This window comes from Vanacampus margaritifer, chromosome 1 (assembly GCF_051991255.1).
Source record: "Vanacampus margaritifer isolate UIUO_Vmar chromosome 1, RoL_Vmar_1.0, whole genome shotgun sequence".
NCBI lineage: Eukaryota > Metazoa > Chordata > Actinopteri > Syngnathiformes > Syngnathidae > Vanacampus > Vanacampus margaritifer.
Window position 1 is genome coordinate 31,831,686 of NC_135432.1, and position 19,575 is coordinate 31,851,260.

Sequence of the window (19,575 nt, forward strand, 5' to 3'; positions counted from 1 at the left end):
AATTGAGACACACCCATTTCTACGCAGAGTGCATGTGCAAAAACAGGCAAGGCAAGGCACGTTTAGTTCTCAAGTATATTTCATACACAATTCAACTCAATCTGCTTTACACAAGGAAAGACAATATCTATCAGCATCAACAAACACAGTCGTTAACAACATTCAGAAGCAAAGCAGAGAAAGCAAAAGTAGCTTACAAAATTTACCAAAAGAACATACATTGGCAATGTTAAAACATTATATATAGGAAAAAAGTAAAGTTTCTAACCTAGATTTAAAAGCATTTACACTCGAGGGTGACTTCACTTCTGTTGGCAGCTTTTATTCCATTTGCGTGCAGCATAACAGTTAAATGCAGCTTCACCATGTTTAATTCAAACTCTGGGTTCCACTAATTGACCCAAGTCTGCAGATCTCAGAGCCCTGCTGGGTTTAGATTTAATCAGCCTTTTGTGAATATATTCAGGACCCAAACAATTCAGGGATTTATAGACCAGTAACAGAATTTTGAAATCTATTCTACAGCTGACGGGAGTCAACCTTAAGGACTGGAGTGATATGTTCTGATCTGATTTTTTTTTTTAATAGAACCCCTAATGTTACTTGTTGGTTTGGGCTAATCAAATAACATTTACCTTACAGTGGGACCGTTCATTTTGCCTCATTTTGCTAGGTTCCAAGGACAATACCTAAATTGCCAAGGGATTTATAGAACATACTATATCTATTAGGCCACTTTAAGAGGAGATTTCGCCTCACTTTGCTGCAAGGATATTTGCAGTTTTTTTTTTAAATCACTTTTCCTCACAGCCTTTATCAGGAGCCTTCAAGGGTCAGCTAAAAGTAAGCTTATCCTCTACTGCTTGTGGCTGGTAGCTTGAGGCATATTTTAGTGGGCAAGCATTCTTGGTTTATATTGTGGCTACTGGTATGTGAACATTTTTTAAGTTTTGTATGGACAAAATAACGACCAGGTATTATTATTATTATTATTATTATATCAATTAAAACTAAGGAAAACTAAAGAGATATTTGGATTCTATGTCCAAAACTGCCCTAGAAAATGTTGTTGGTTACTACAGTGTAATCCAGTTTAAACTCTTAAAGCTTCTGTCACATGATACAGTAACATATAATACAGCCTGTATTAGGTAGTTTCCTTGCATGTCAATAGTAAGCCATCTGCTCTGGCTCCTGTTGCGAGTAAGGACCCAGCAGAGAATTTTACCCACAGGAGATCTGATTTGGATGAACAAAGTACATCCAGGATGGTCTAGAGGCCTAGCAATGGTCGAATCATCATGTGGCCAGCCAACTGTCGAGAAAAAAAAAGTCAACTTTATAAAATGAGAGTAAAGTATTGCTGTTTTTCTGCTCTGACCTGACTGTAACCCTTGACCTGACCTAGTTAGGACTCTCTAGAGAAGGATGCATCATGAGCAATCTGTCGAAATTCAAGAGCAGCTGCAGTACATGCTGCAGGTGTTTCAGCTGTAAATATAGAAACAAAAACAATTATGGATTTATCCTCAGCTGTTTATGGTAATTACCGGAAAACAATCAGACACAAATCCATCACACCAACAGTACACAACATTCAGCCCACAATGCCAGGGTGCAGAAACATTTCTTTTTCACTTTCTCTCTGTCTTATATGCACAAAACACACTCAAAAACATGCAAATGAGTAGATGCGCACACGCGCGCGCACACACACACGAATGAAGTCTAGTTCAGGTTTAAAAGAAGCAGTGCAATCATTTGGAAATGCAAGGCAGGATTCAATTAAATGTCTTACTGCGGAGGAAACATCATCCACAAAATATAAGCTTCTGTTAACATTCCATTATATTGTCACTGACAATAATTCATAATGAATCCCACAGCTTTGACTTCCCTTAAATGGTGAGTATGGATTATTCTTCTGACCCCTTCTATGTGTTAATTATGTAAGCTATTGAATGAGTGTCTCTCTGAGAATTTAGCTTGTTTTTAGGTAAATATTATAGAATTGATTAAAAATCCCCCCCCCCTCCCCCCAACACCACCCACCACCCCCATCAAAAATTCAACGAAGGTTCCGAAATTCCGTATGAAGACTACCTTCAATGTGATGTTTGTAGACACTTCTTTTTTTTAGATGTTGTAATTGTAAAAACATGTTATATTTAACCCTAAAAAAACCTGACCCATGAAATATATGAAAGAAAATTTAGATTTTTTTTGTAAATTGAGTATTTATTGGTAATTTTGAACAAACATTTTAGTTATTTTTTATTTATTATTATTATTATTATTTTTTAATCAACTTCCACATGACTTCATTTGTGTAATATTTGATACGTCCGGTCACAATGCTTTAAATTCATTCAATTATAATTGTCACATATATAATAATAAATAGACATATCATTTCCCACTATTAATAGGTATAGGTGTTTCTCCTTTCTCATTTGGGGCGATCTTGCAAGGTCGCTGAATAAGCCATCAGCCGGATGATACTGCCCTCTAGTGGATTATCCGTGCAATGCACGTGTCAGATAATATACGTCAGGGTTTCAATGGGGAAAAAAATATTATACTCATGAAATAGAGGGCTCAATAGAGGGTGATGATACGCTTGGCGCTATAGGATTTAATAGCATTTTGCTTAAAAGAAATTATTGGGTTTAAATTATTTTCCAATGAATTTCAGTGGGAGTTGTGGATTTTCTCTATGGCAGGATTCGACTGTAGAGTAAATATACAAGTCGCTAAAACAGATACGCGTGTATGTCTTTTTTTTTTTTACCAGTTTTTATTTCATTTTATAATTACAACAAGTTATAACTCTGCTTAGCGACATGCAAAGCTCACAAGATGACCAGGGTGAACGGCCGTTTTTGCTGCCTCGAAAATCATGTTATGGACGAGGGGTTGGGAGTGGGTTTGTGGTGGAGGTTTTTGGAAATCGAAGCTCCTTTTACCAAAATCCTTTCATCAACTCTTTCACGTAATACCACATGTTGAAGGACAGCCGAAGCCGCTACGCAAGGAGGAGATAACCACCTCGTCTGCGATATGCCTGCGTTCCGCCGCCAACACGTCGTTAGCATGAGGCTAAGGCCAAGCTATAATGGTTGTTCACGCTATTCAATGCGCCACTATGCCAACTTCAAAATAAAAGCAAACAAAAGTAATGCTATACATACTGTAGAGAATAGGAAGGCCGCAGTCTTTCAGGTTTTGGATGTTTCTGTTCTCCAACACATCTGATATATGATCAGCTCATCAGCAAGCTCTGCATAAGCCTGATAAGGATCCTGCTGATTGGAATCAGCTTGTGTTGGAAGAGGGAAACCTCCAAAACCTGCAGGACTAGAGCCCTCGAGGACCGGAGTTTGACACCTATGCTGTAGACCAGAGGTGGGCATCGAGGGCCGCAGTCCTGCAGGTTTTGCGTGTTGCCCTTCTCCAACACAGCTGATATATGATCAGCTCATCAGCAAGCTCTGCATAAGCCTGATAACGATCCTGTTGATTGGAATCAGCTTGTGTTGGAAGTGAGAAACCTACAAAACCTGCAGGACTCCGGCCCTCGAGGACCGAGATTGCCCACCTCTGCTGTAGACACTGATGCCATAGTAGTCTTTTATTCTGAAGTTAGCCATAGGAAAAAAGATGTTGTAGCTGTTGACTGACTTTGTTTTTGTAGACTGGCACACGAGCACGGTGCGTAAAAATGGGCGCATCTCAATTTGAGTCCGCACTGACAACCCCAGCACACTTCTATAATAATAATAATAATTTTGGGGGACATTGAAACTGCATCTAATGTGCTTCGCACACCAATGCAGGCAGTCAGCATAATCATCATAATTGGGCATTTCAAGTGCTTTACACAATACAGTCAGTCATAATAAAAGCCCTGTGGGACCCAAAGGCTGGATGCCGATGTCACTCTTCTGCTAAATTAACATGTATAAAAAAAATTCTGGGAAGTTGAAAGTACCAATAATAAAAGGCAATAGTTACAAAATCTAACTGTATGTAAATGTCATTTAACAAAAAATAATGTGAGTGTAGGGCGAGCTGGACAAACAAGGACACCGCAATACACTGTATGAAATGCTATGAAGGATTACGATTATTCTATTAACTGGATTATTCTATTAACTGGACAAAATCAACACTTCTACCTATTACAGAAAATTCATGGAACCCTGCAAGCAGGACCCTCACTACTCATTTCCTGTAGGTAATTTAAAATACTTAGGCATAAAAATCTCACCTAAATTAACTGATTTAATTCATTTAAACTTTTCTCCACTTCTGGATAACATTTATAGTGACTTGGAGCGCTGGAATAATATTACTATTTCTCTAATAGGATGAATAGCCACCATTAAAACGAAAGTTTTACCCAAAATAAACTATTTTTTCTCAATGATTCCATTTAAACCTACGGCTAACTGGTTCCAGTTGTTGGACTCAGCCATTACAAAATTTTACTGGAATAAAAAAAAAAGCAAAGATTAGTCTATCGACTCTTCAGAAAAGTAAATCCAAAGGTGGTCTAGAGGCACCAAATTTTATGCACTACTATATAGCTAACCAGCTACAATATATCATTCTATGGGCACAACCCAACAGAGATACTAACTGTTGGCTGGAACTAGAACAGAAGGATTGTAATAACCTCAGACTTCTAGATTTACTCTTTATTACAACATCGATTAAGCGACCTAATTGTTTTAAAAACCCAATGATTTCCGCCACCCTGTCTGCCTGGTGGAAGGCACTAGAAATTACAAAAGCCCAAGTGGAGCCCTGTGGGCTTTCTCCCCTATGGCATAACCATGACTTTCAACTTAACAAGCAATCGTTTTATGTAGGTGTGTGGGAGCAGAAAGGAATTACACATCTCCACCATCTCTTCTCAGATAATATGTTTATATCATATACATCCTTGCTCCAAAAATATAAAATAAAAAACGGAAATTTTTTACATTATCTACAAGTTAAAAATATGATAAAGAAACAAATTCCAACACTTCGGGGTACGCTCCAACCGCCTGTTTTAGCTAAAGATATTACCAAGCTTTCTCCGACAACAAAAAAACTTTCAAAAATATCTAAGTTACTTTCATATACTGATAAAATGTCTTTACCCATCTCAAAATGGGAGACAGACTTGTCTATAACTCCGGAATCTGACTTTTGGATTCAAGTTTGTGAAAATGCATTTAAAATGACAAAACACACAAATTTACAACTTATCCAATATAAAATTATTCATAGAACATACATTACTCAATATATGATGAAGAAAATGGGACTCTCCGACTCCGACATCTGTCTCCAGTGTTCACAAAACACTACAGACACTTATTTTCATGCTTTATGGTTATGTACTCCGGTTATGTATTTCTGGACTAAAATCTTAGAAAAACTTTCCGCTATCTTGGACTGTAGGATACCTTTATCTCCAAACTTGTGTTTGCTAGGCGACCTAGCAACAACTGATTTACCACATAAACAATTTCAATCTACACTTGTAGCCCTTACTATCGCAAAAAAAACAATCCTTGTTAACTGGATAAATAAACAAACTCTGAATATCGACCAATGGTCTAACCTCTTCATAAATCACATTTTAATGGAAAAAATATCTGCCTCAAATAAAAACCAAATATCAAAATTTATAGAAACATGGTCTACGTATATAGAATATTTTAACCTAATTCTGGTTCCTTAATTCTGCCTGTTAGCGAGAGCCACCACATCGTTATAACTTACATTGATGTTTCTGTATTTGGCAATTTGTAACTAATGGTTGTGTTTTTATAGTCAAGAAACCAGTTGCTGCCAACAGGATCGAGCAGATTCACCTCCAATGGGCACTAAGGGTTAATATTCGGATTCACTGCATGCCAGGGGGTTAATTCTATAGGTGCTATTCCCCCCTGGCTGGCCTCTGTTGGCTGCTGGGTGGCGGCTGCGTCCTGGAGGGCCTGCAGTGCCCCGTCCTGCTGCGTTGGGTTGGGGCGCGGGCCGCGTTGGGGTGGGGGGCGCTCCTACTCCTGGGTTTGCTGAGGTGTTGCGCTTGCTCTGTCCTGGCGGGGGTCGACGGCTCCCCTCTTTGGTGGAGATTTTCATGCACGCCAGATCCACCACACCAGCATCTATCGAAACTCAGACACAATCTTCCTCAGGTCATTGAATCAGTGGAGGCTGGTGTCTGTGGATCTCACTCCGCTTCGTCTGTCCTTCCTTCCTTTCCTCAGTCTCTCCTTTGGTCTCTTGAGGTCTCCCTGATTTGTTGAAATTTAGATGTCTCTGGGGTTGGTGAAGGACTCTGGTTGGTGGCCTGGTGGGTGGTGTCTGGTCGGTGCTGGATTTCACTTTAATTTCTTTTCTTTGATCCTTTCTCGGGTTTCCTGGCGGCCTCACGACTCTGGCTGGAGGTGTTCAGTTTGGGGAGACGGTATGGGATTTTTTTTTATAGGTTTTGGGTGACCTAATGAGTGCACGCACGCACGCACGCACGCACATACACATATTCACCCACCTACAAAAAAAATAAAAATACAAAAAAAATATATATATATATAAAAAAAGAAAATAAAAAAAAAGGAGAGCAATGATGATGACATGTCAAATCGGTAAAATTACCGAATGAACAATACTGAGCTCTCCAGAGGAAAAAAAAAAATGAAATGCTATGAAGGATATTTGATTAATTAAGGGAACCTTAATCAGATTACCGACAGTACAACCTGACAGTCACCGACGTGATCCATTTCTGACCCTCTGAGATTTGACATGAGGAAGCAACCAGGGAACCCATTCACTCATTGGCTTGTACAGAATTGTGCACTGATTCACACATATGCGCCCTTGCACTTGGCATAAAAACGGGTGCATCTTTGTTTTCGTGGCAGGGTAAGTTTAGTTTACCGTGCTTGGCACCGTGTGGCCACACCCCAGCCGTACCTGACAATTTAGTCTGCCTGTTATTACGGATGTTATTACTGGAAATACAACATTGTGACAGTGATCCAGACTTACGTCTTCTGATCTGTTTGTCTCTGTTTGGTATCAGATTAATGAAAAAAATCATTAAAAAAAAAAATCAAATTGTGTTTGTGCCACATATGTCAAACTAACCAGAGCTTCAAAATATTCAAAAAGGCCAAAGATATTTCAGCATCTACAAAAGAAATGTGAATAGATAGTATCAGGACAACAAGTGTAATTTGTCATTGGAGAACGCTTTGCACAAAGCAACCAAGATGATTTGCTTCTTGTCCTTCGCCAAAATGATGTCATGTAGCAACAACTGCATAATGTAGGACTATAGATAGTTTTACCTTCCATTTTACATTGTTGCACATCAACCGTTAGAGAGTAAACTGCATCATGATAAGTGTTACAGGGCAAGGTGATATCAAGCAAAATCTTTCACATGAAGTCTTTTTTCATCTGTCAAAGGTTCTTAGGTTGTTTTTTTTCATAGTCATTGCAAAAGAGGAAAATCTGGAGAGTTTAGTGCATGTTTTAACAGCAACACCCCAGAGCTGAAATCAACATATCTTTCTGTCTCAGTTTTACATTTTAAAACTGTTTTGATGTTTGTGCATATTTGCGATGGCGTTAGACAAATTGTGCTGGGTGCAATGTACATTCATTATATATTCTGACTGAACTGAGTGGGCTCTTCTCGTCTCATCATTTCAACAGTATCAGCAACAAGGTTAGTTACACCACTTTAATACATATTTTTAAATGTTTCAATAACATTAGTAGTCAGTTTTGTGAGCATGATATGCTTTTAATTAGTGCAGATTTTTTCACGTCTGTTGCCATCATTGTCAAGGGACACTCGTGATGGTTTATGCTTATGAGAAACATGCAAAGCATTAACAATCAAGGTTCAAATAACTTTCTTTACTTCGAAAAGCAATTACTCTTGCTCGTTACTAATCAGTGTGTGGGCCATCCAGAGCTCACTCAGCTGCATGAAATCATCAAAAGACCAAAAGAAACATCTATATTCAATTACCACATGGCCTTGGATAAAATTCAGTTTGGCTGGAATCTAGGTATACATTGCTGTCAGCTGAGTGATAGCAATTGTTTTGAAGTGTTTATGTGAGAGAATCTGTTTCATATCATCTGTATAAGGTGCTGAAAACCTAAAGCACAGGTACAAAAATGCAGGCATGAATGTTGCAGGATTGTCATGAGCAAGTGGCTTTCAGCTGCTTCATGTTTTACAAATGATAGCAAGCTATAGTGCCGATCACGCTGTTAATGTCAAGTTCATTATGTTATCAGCAGTTTTGCCCTATCAGCATTTAGCTCAAGCCATCACTTTTGGTACAGTTATTATTAGATAATTTAGTTTTGCAACTACTGACAAACTTCATCAATCAGCTGAATAATACAGCAATACAATTTCTAAAATATCTAAATTCCCGGAATATTAGATGGTGAAAATTAAACAAACAACAACAACAACAAAAAACAGCAACACCGTAGAAGATTGGATAGCAGTTTAGTTTGCAGTTTTTCCTGTGTTTGGCCTTGTTCATACTGCCAACCCAAATCAGATTTTTAGCCCATTCAGATTGAAACTGGATGGCTCTTTTGTAGTCTGAGCAGTCACAAAGCACATGAAATCTGATCTTTGCGGGACCGATTGAAACCATGCATTCGATTTAAAAGTACAATTACTTGTGTAAAAAAACAACTTTGGTAAAAGTAAAAGTACTTACTCAAATAATTACTCAAGTAAAAGTAGAAAAGTAAAGGCTCTGAAATGTACTTGATGAGTAGAAATAAAAAGTATTTTACCGGATGTTTTCTTCTACATCAATTTGAAAGATATTAGTTAAAGGAGCAAAAATGGGTATACATCGGCCAGTTGACTGACTTGCTATCAAGTTCAAACTATTCTCTGTTGCGGCGGCGTGCATTGCCCTCAAATTTACGGGTTGATCTAATCTAGCCAATTGCACTTAATGTGATCATGTGTGGTAGAGCCAGTCACAAGCTGGGGTGTATGGGACCGTGTGAAACGCTTAATATTATTGGTGGAGCCAGGAGACATTGATGGCTGCTTTTTCTTCCAGGTCAAGTATTTTAATCTTTTTGTGCAATAAAACAAACAACGACAACAAAAGTAACGACCTTGTTTTGAAAATGTATCGAGTAAAAAGTACAGATACTCATGTTAAAATGTAACGGATACAAGTAAAAAGTAGTCTGAAAAATAAATACTCAGGAAAGTACAAAATACTGAAAAAAGCTACTCAAGTAAATAACAAAGTATTTGTACTTGGTTACTTCCCATCTCTGCTGTCCGTGACGTCACTCTACGCGATGCAAAACCCAATGCCCCACACCGCAAAGCGCTGGTCAGTATCCCATCGGTTCCACCTTCCCGACTGGTTCTCAGCATACTACGGCAGTCAAACGCCTAGACGGCTCCGCTGCCCCGCCGGCTCCGCTGCCCCGCCGGCTCCTCGCATGCGCAACTGAAAAGACAGTGACAGTTTTATGTTACTTACTCAAACACTTAAACCGGTCACGCCTGGAAATCAGACTCATCGCTTTACTAGCAAGTAAGCCTGGACAGTGGAAAGAACCAGAATCAGCGAAGAGCGGATGTGACGTCAAAAAGCGACGTGCCGAATCAAAGTAGTAAACAGTGGCGGTGGACGGAGACTTCAACATGGCTAGTCGAAGAGAGACAATAGTGATTAATGACTTATGCCGTTGTTACGGTAAAAATTTGATTTGAATGCTATGAGGAGGGGGACGGACTCCAATGCAGCACCAAAGAGTGACGTCGCTCACAAAGAATACGTCACAGTAAATAAGCAAATTTGATTTGATTTATCAACGGCAGCCTTCTCCAGACCCACTTTCTATCTTTCAAGAAAGTGGGTGTGGCTTGCCAGGCAAGGTCACGCTACCCCGTCAGTTCTTCGTCGTAGCCATTGACATATGGTCGTAAAAAAAATTATAATAATAACAATAAATACATAAAAAGAGGTCATCTCTATCAATGTGTACATTGCCTTGCAGAGCAGTAAAAATTGTTGCATTTATATGACGTCAACCACTGCACGTACTGGGTGATAACTCTGTTCCGACGTTTTGTTGCTACGGCAACCTGTCAAATGGGTCAATGATGTGGCCCAGTCTGAGCAGTGCAAGATCCCATTTGGACACTTGCTAAAAACAGTGTGGACAGTCAGCCCTAAAAATCGCATTTGAGGAAGAATCCGAAAAACAGACGTGCCTGCAGTCTGAACTCAGTGTTTGTGTGTTTGTTTACCACTCATCTCTGGATTCCTTCAGTCTAAAACAGGGGTGTTAAATGTATGGCCCGCGGGCTGGATTAGGCTCACAAAGGGGTTTAAAATGATCTTGTAAAGTAAAAAAAAAAAAAAAGTAATGCTGGACGGACCAATTAATTAGACGGCCAAATACAAATACATTTATAATTTCACAAGCAATCCTCAGATGAGCAATGCAACTTGTACATGAAATTGACCTGGATTGTTTTACACACAACCTAAAGTTACAGTTTGTTGGAAAAAAATAAAACATAAAAACATACACCAACATAAATCAAACATAAACGTGCTGAATACGACACAATCAGCTACTGGTAGCACAAACACATATGACATGGATTAACATCCTATAACTTCATTAACTGCTCCACACAATGCAGTCTGGGAGCAATATATTTGCAAAACAGGTAGATATAACACGGCTGGAAATTAAATGGGCAAAGTGTTGTATTTGTGTTGTATTTTTGGAACAATATATTAGCAAAAATCTGTGTATAACTTACGCCAACTGTTTTTAAGTATTATACCATGATTTTGGTATATTACACTTGGTAATATATTTTCCTCCATGTGGCCCCTGAGCTAATATGAGTTTGACACCCTTGGTATAAAAACATGCTTTCAGGTTCACTAAAGACTTTAAATTGCCCACAGGTGTGAATGTGATGGCTTGTCTCTCTACATGTGTTGTAAACACTCTTTTGTTTTATAAAGTTTTTCAAATGTTTGTCATAGGGTTCAAAAGGGCTTCCATCACCTCCTCCATGGCCGGTGGGGTCAAAGGGAAAATAAGAGGTGGTGGAGAGTAAGTCACAACAACACAAAACACGCGAAGTCTTTACAATTCCGTTTGCAAAGGGAGATTACACGCCATGTTAGCAGCCTTGCTTGCGTGATGACTGTGACACTGATCAAAAGTTGCTTTTACAGGAGGAGACAGGCGGTTGGAAAATGAAGGAGCGTACCACAGAAAATCACCACCACACATTAGGAGAAGCCTAGAGGTGTTGATTGAGAAGGATTTCATGTGTATACATCCAGTGTTTATGAAGTGTTTATTTCTGAGTGAAAACTTATGACCCCACTTTTAATAGCAGCTTTGCAAGTCTTGCATCCATTGAACTTGTAAGTTTGTGCAGATTCTCTGCTTGAATTTATTTGCAGCATATCAGAATATAGCCTGGGGAAGGTGCTGTTTGGATGAGAACTGCCTAGTTTTTCAATGTAACTGTGGCAACACTTCAGGAGAAAGGTGTAGCTTCGGGATATGCAGGTACACAGTACAAAGAATGATGGAAAACATCCTTCTATTACTGTTGCTGTCTTCAAGTTAGTGTTAGTCAGCTCAGTAGTACACCAGAAGTGGTGAGAATAGGTTTCAAAATAAGAGTACTAACAGGAAGAACTTAGCTGCCTTAAGCATTCAATTCGTCACCCTCAAAATAATTTAAAAAAGTCATTTTTTGCAAAAAAAAATATTTTTTGCCTGAATCAAATACTCATGATGCAAATGGTTCGATTTTCAATTTTTTCCTGAAAAATCTGGAAAAAAAAGACTTAGGCGAATATTTTAAGATTTTTGATCAAATGCAATATGAATATTGTTGCTCATTTATTTTTACATTAATACTGTAAAATTGTGTATGTTCATTGAAATGTGAACTTATGTGGGCCAGTCTGAGCCCTTAAACTTCAGGGTTGAAAATGAGTCCTAGCCAGGCCCCGGGTATGGGGTTTACTGGTGAACGAAATAAACAGGGAGTGTAGTCTTTTCATCGAATCAATCACCTTGAATTCAGAAAATGTTGTTTTTATGTAGCTTGTTGTGCTGGCTTGCTCAACTTGGCATTGCAAATCATGCAGTTAGGACGCTGACTCCCATCACTCAACTCTATATTTATAACACACTTTAAAACAACACTCGCTGTTTTCTTAACCCGTGGGTGGTATTTTATTTTGAAATAGCCTGGTCAGAACCATCAAAAAGACCAAAACAGTTCACAACACCACCCATGGGGTTAAGATGGAACCCAGGGGCAGTAGATACAATGGAAACAGCAGAAGTGAACCCTGTAGTGAAGTGAACACCATGCGTTCTGTTATACATGTGAATTCTTGTTGCACATATTTGTCTGGCCACTTTCTTTTTTTTGCTCAACATAGTTAGTTTGAAGGGATTACAATAATAATGGAATCCCAACGTATCGACGTGTCGACTACTGAGTGCACCAAATTCCCTGCAGCACAGATATGCTAAGCAATGTAGTGAGATCACCTGAAGCCAATGATGGCCAAGCGGGGCATCTTGACCTCCGCTGAACCCGAGACTGACTCACCAAACTCCTGGGGTTCAATTGAACACAGGTTAAGAACCACTGTCTTACATGTTTCTCTGCTGTAGTGACTGGCTGCAGCTTCTCCTCCGCTAACAATTCTGTGGAAATTGCTTCATCAGCTTCTAAATCCTGCTTTGTCCGGCAAAAATCTGGAATCAATGGAAAGGTACATATTTAGACTTCAATTTGACATTCAACTTTTTCATTGATCTTCTCATCTCTGAAGCTAATTTTGGCCCTTAAACAAAAGACACACCACCCTGGGTTTAAAACTGGCATGATCGTTTTCCAGTGAAAGGCAATCAAGCTTATAAGCGTGTGTTCTCTGTTTCACTTCGCTGTTTTTGTCAGCAGCTGCGATCATGCTTACCTGGTTTGAAAGACAATAATCAAGCTTGCTATCCGTTTGACCTCAGACTGCTAATTTTAACGTACAATCCCTGCATTGTCCTGCATTGTGTAGATTTAAATCATTTTCTCGTTCGTATCAATGCTTCACACGTAAAAATGAGAACCGTAAAAGGATTACGTCAATGATGCGTCATTTACCAGCTACATGGTAAAGCCGTTCACATTAAGGCTTCTCCACTAAATATAGTGTCTTAATGTCTGTTTGCCAGGCACTTTGTCCTGTTTCCTCCTGATCAAATTTAGTTGATAAGAAAGGGGGTGCGTTCTTCTCCTTTCAGCATGAAGAATGAGCTTAGAGATGTGATTAACAGACACGGCTGTCAGATTACTGGCTCCAGCTGTGGAGGACGAGGGAGGAGGGGCTTTATCATAGCCACGCTGTGTTTCGGCATGCTGAGCCGCCGAGAGCGTCCGAATGAGAGTTGCTCACAGGAAGAAGGTACGCCACTGGCCAGGGCTAATTATTTCTTCTGCTTCTTCCTACCATCGCTGCTCGGTTAATCTTGTATGCCTACGTAACCCTCTGAGAAGTCACAGAGCTTGATTGAAATAACACGCCGCCCACGGCACCATTAAAGAAGACGCTCCCACTTCTTCCTGCTCTCCTATTCATTCTTACAATTCGACCATCACTCTTCTCCACAAGCCACATGGTCCATAATTTATAGTTCCTCTGAAATGCTCAAGCACATTTTATGGAACAGTTGTGCATTTCCAACGGATATTAAAGTGCAACTACTTCATCATTTTAGATTTGAGAATGCTTTTTTCCCAATGGTTTGTAAAAAAATAATCAGTTGCAACACTACCACTGCCAAGTTAGTTGTTTTTTTTCTTCACACCCCACTCTCAGACTGAGATTTTACAAAGACTGTGAATTTTGCAGGGTCACTATTTACAAGACTACAGCTAGATTATTCAGCTCAGTGCCTCCCTATCAGGATTTAGGGCCAGCAAAAATCACAAACTTGTTTGCGCATACTCGATCAATAGACATCTTGTTCGCTTTGTAGAGCGTTGCTCATATACTCCTGTCCCATCTGCATTGGCACGTTCCCTTAAGACGTGCATGGTTTAATTGGCTTAAGAAAAATATATGCACAAACTCCCGTTTCACCTTTTACTCCCCTCAAGATACGTTTGAAGAGTAAATAGCCACTAGGAGGTTTGTGGTCATTAAAACAACATTTAACTTTCAACATTCTTCTGTAGAGAAAAAAAAAAAAATTCAAATGAAGGGTAATAACTCAGATAATGACGCTCTCATCTTAAGCAGGGTACACACAGTGATTTTTAAAAGTTTATTCAAATAGGTTGTTCTGAACACAGGTCTACCATCAGGTCCTCTTACTGAACAGTCCTTCATGTTTTTGCCGATGTTTCCCTTTCATCCATGCCACTCTCATAATTGTTTGCAAAGTTTCCTGTTAACAGTTTATCTGTAATTATTGGTTGTGTTACATCACTGCAAAGACTGAAAGACTTGTGGTATCAAACAGATTTGATATTACCGTAAGGGTAAGACCGTAAATTACATTTAAATTAGCACCGCACGGCACGCTACCGCAACCCCACCGCACCGCACGGAAGTCGCGCCAACATTGAACCATATTTACAATTTCATATGGACCACCATAGATGAAATATTGTGAACTTAATTTCACGACTGGCTATTTGTACAGTAACTATACAAATAAAATTGACAATGACAAACTATAAGACAGACCTTCCCTCCCTGTGACAGATCATGCAGACAGGTGAAACTTTAATCTAATCAGATGAATGCTTCATGCATTTTTAGCAGATTAAGATGTCTGTGCTTTTTTTTTTTTTTTACCTACAACAACAACGCAGATGACATTTTTATCCATTGGCGTGATTGGTCAAAACAAAGGTTGGTAAGCGTGCAAACCAATGTTTTGTTTGGGGGCAGGATATGCGACTTTGAGAATTACTCAAATAATTACTTAGTTTCCTTGTAGAATGAAAACCAGCGAGAGTTGCTTCGTGCATTTTAAGATGGTAAAGATGTTTGTGCTTTTCTTTTTCTTTTTTTAAACCTACGATGACAGTTTCATCTGTTGGTATGATTGGTCAAAACAAAAGTTTGGTAGGAGCACACAAGTCGCCGCATTCTCCGATCAGTTTGAAATATTGTACTGAACGTCCCGTCCCGCCTTTCTCGAGCAAATCACAGTGGAGTGGTCCGAGATTGATATTGTGGAGAACACCCTTGATGAATCATAATTATCAATCTTGCTATTGCCAGGTTACACAACTACGGTGAACACACTGTCACAGTTGTTGCGAGGCTCACTCTCCACACTATAAAAGATGAGCTCTTTGCTCAACCTGAAAGATAGAAAGAACAATTAACCTAGATGTTTGTAACTTTTTTTTTCTCTTTAGCTAAATACGTCATGTGACATGTACTTAACACTAGCTGAATTGGAATACCTGTAGCTTGAAAATATCTGCGGAGATAGCTGCAATTTGGGTGTTTTATTGAACCAACAACTCAGTTTTGTTGTTGTTTCTTACGGTGTGGAGATTGTGCCCAGTGTGTTGCCTGTTCAAAAACCAATCACATTTCCTCAACAAACAAGCAATATAAGAAAGCTAGCATCTCCTATACCTGTTGACAAGATGTTGAGTCTAGTCACACATCATAAATGATTGAGAATCTTTAAAGACAGAAATAATAAATTACATTTGATCTTACTAAAAGTAGGCTAAAAGGAAAATAATGTAAATATGTTGTGTTGATCAGGCAGTTTTTTTTATGTCATTTATTACTGTATTGTTTTGATAAGATTTCAAAACATATTTCTACAATGACTGTTGATTATTTTTTAAATGCTGTCAATGTTAAAGCATTAACAAATTAATTGATCACAAAAAAATATTGCATTAATCATTTTTTAACACAGATTGACACTATTACACTATTAATTTTGACTACAGATGATCCTTTAGCTTGACAGCGGATGGTTATGTTAAAGGTAGCACAGGTTGTGTTTGAGCAATAAACATAACTACATGCATTAAAGTAAAGCATTTAATAAATGTTTGCATATGGCATTCAGAATATTTGTCAAATTATTGGGGTCATTATTTTTTTCCATTTTAAATTATGCAAGTAATTAACTGATTAGAAAAAGACAAAGATGGGTGTGTGCAGTGGATCAAATAAATGTTGAAGACGTCCTCATAACATTAAATGTTGAAAGAATTAACACATAACAGATGCTCTTCAAATTTGGCGGGCAAAAAAATGTTGATAAAAAGCCTTTTTAATTCAGCGATTAATCGTGATTAATCAAGATTCTAAAATGGGATTAATCTAATTTAAAAAATTAATCGTTTGACAGCTCTATTATTTTTATAAGCTTGTCCCCCCCATCAAAGTTCCATAATGTAATATGCGCCCCTGCGGCCACCAACTCATGTTCTTAAAGCAATGTCATTGCTGAAATCAATTGCCTAATGAGCTTCATTTCATTTGGTGAGACATAACACCAACTAACCTGAAGCGTTCACAAGTTGAAGCCTATCCTCATGAGGAAGAATCACTGCATAAAAGAGCCCTTTATTATGTGATATCACAGTGATATCACTCTCACTCATAATTTTTTTTTTTTATGATTTTTTTTTTTTGGGGGGGGGGGGACTGCGGATTGGCTTTGATTCTAACATGGCACATACTGTAACTTATTATATTTACTCCTTACCATCCACTATGTCTGGCCTATATTTGGTAGCTATGATACTTGTGTAGGAAAAAAAAATCCCCTGTGGAGTTAAATGTGTTTGAGAAATAATAACTGAGATGTTGCCCCTGCAGGCAACATGTGCTTCATGGAAATGGGTTTCCACTGAAACATGAAAAAATGAATAACTGCACCACTGAGAAAAAGTAATTACTTTAATTCATGCAGTGTTCATTCCCAGTTTTATCAAAGGGTATTGTTTTAATTGTGTCCAGACATGCAAATTATATCTAGGATGGGTTCAAATCAAATATACACTAACTTGCATTTATTTGCACACATGGTTTTGTGCACATGGTACATGGTTTTGCTCATGGTTTTGGTACTACAAAAGCTGTAGTAGTTTATTAGTTTCTGATGGGAAAAAAATGAATATGTTATCACACAGTTATTGAGCTCTAGTATGTTCCCTCCAACACCACCTCTCACCCACGGCAGTGATGCTGACTCTGAAACCGGACTGGTCACAAAAGCTGCTCAGTGTCCACGTTTCAGCCTTGACAGAACATGACAAACCTGAGAGACCCCATCAAGAACATGACGGACCGGGAGGGAGGGTAAACTAATGCGGGGTGCATTAGTTTGCCTTCCTGGACTCAGCAAACCCTTCCCCACTCAGCCTGTGAAGGATACTGCAATACACCCTGAGAAAACTTAGCAAGACTTAAATACAGAGAAATCTATGGCCAAAATCGCATACCACATTATGTTTAAGTCTAACGGTGCTGATGTGGCCACCGAGAACATAGTGTAAACGGATCCTAAGATTTTATAAAAATTTCTGTGTGTTCCAGGCTGCAGTGAGTCTCCACCATGTAAACAGCCCACTGATCTGAATATATGACTGGACAGCCGATAGGCCAAGACTTTTGAAGCAGCAAGGCCGCCATATTGCTCCTCTCAAGAAACGTTTCTCGGCATACAATCCTATACATTTACAGTATCGAAATTGGAGAACATTTGAGACAGTACTTAGTAGAAATAGCATGATTTATGATGTTTTAAATGTGTTAAACATAAACAAGAGGACTTTTTATAACTTGCCTTAAATACATGTATAAATTATATGCTTAATGGTGTTTACAGGAGGAAACTTTTATATTTTTTATTAAAGAATTCTAACTGTAATTCAACAAAAGATGCCTCTGCCAAATCTGATTCTGGGGTCTAAGGACTGAGCAATAAAAGAAAAAGGGTGTCTTCAAAGCAGCACATACCGTCCACTTGTTAATTTGAATTCTTTTACTTGTCAAAAAATAATTACTACGCGCCAACTGCACCACATCACACAAAGCCCCCACCCACGCCCCCCGGCCCTATACTAACTGCCTACAAGCTGTATATGTCTAATCTGTACGTAAACCGTATAGTTTATGCAGTAGTCTGCTCGCAAGATGGGAGGAGTAAAATGGCTGCCCTGTCGCTTCAACAGCTCGCACAGGCGTGCATGCGCTATTGGCAAACCAGTCATATATTCAGATCAATGAAACAACCCCAGTGGCAGTGGTGTAATGTCACCACCAACCGTTGTGAAATGTAAAGAAGGTTAGCTGCCACATCACTGAGAAAATGAAAGAAACCCATCCATCCATCTTCTACCGCTTATCCGAGGTCGGGTTGAGGGTGAAGCAGCTTTAGCAGAGAAGCCCAGATTTTCCTCTCCCCAGCCACTTCAAACAGCTCCTCCAGCTGGATCCCATGGTGTTTGCAGGTCAGCCAAGAGACATAGTCTTTCCAGCGTGTCCTGGGTCGTCCCCGGGGCCTCCCGCCGGTGGGACATGCCCGGAACACCTCTCCAGGGAGGCGTCCAGGAGGCATCCGAACCAGATGCCCGAGCCACATCAACTGGCTCCTCTCAATGTGGAAGAGCAGCAGCTCTACTCCGAGTCCCTCCCGGATGACCGAGCTTCTCACCCTATCTTTAAGGGACAGCTGGACACCCTGCGAGGAAACTCATTTTGGCCGCTTGAATCCGGGATCTTGATCTTTCGGTCACAACCCACAGCTTGTGACCATAAGTGAGGGTAGGAACGTAGAACAACCGGTAAATCAAGAGCTTTGCCTTTCGACTCAGCTCCTTCTTCACCACAACGGACCAATAAAAAGTCTGGATCGCTGCAGACGCCGCACCGATCCGCCTGTCGATCTCTCGCTCCATCCTGCCTTTACTCGTGAACAAGACTCCAAGATATTTGAACTCCTCCACTTGCGCCGACCCGGGGAAGGCACACCACCCTTTTCCGACTGAGGACCATGGCCTCGGATTTGGAGGTGCTGATCTTCATACCAACCGCTTCACACTCGGCTGCGAACTGCTCCAGTGAGAGTTGGAGATCACGGCCTGATGAAGCCAACAGCACCACATCATCTGCAAAAAGCAGAGATGCAATGCTCAGGCCACCAAACTGGACCCCCTCAATGCCTCGGCTGCGCCTTGAAAGGGCAGCCCTGGCGGAGTCCAACCCTCACTGGAAACAAATCCGACTTACTGCCAGCAATGTGGACCAAACTCTGACACCGGTCGTACAGGAACTGAACAGCCCGTATCAAGAGGCCACGGAAGTGCCCAGCTCTGCACTTCCACAATCAAGTTCAACACCTCTCTTTGTGTCTGGCATTAGGATGAGCTTCAAGTCGCTTCCTAGTTGTTGTTAGTTAAACATAACAATTGGTTAACTATGTCTTAGAAATATGACACACCCCATAGAA

General features: G+C 39.7%; 1 long non-coding RNA gene across 1 annotated transcript; it reads right to left on the bottom strand.

Moving 5' to 3' along the window:
- Positions 1-1,009: 1,009 nt before the first annotated feature.
- On the bottom strand, positions 1,010-3,243 carry LOC144044585 (uncharacterized). The gene is made up of 3 exons (XR_013291305.1): positions 3,192-3,243; positions 1,382-1,491; positions 1,010-1,315 (listed from the first exon to the last, which is right to left on the bottom strand). It is a non-coding gene; the product is annotated as an uncharacterized LOC144044585 (long non-coding RNA).
- Between the last annotated feature and the right edge of the window lie 16,332 nt (positions 3,244-19,575).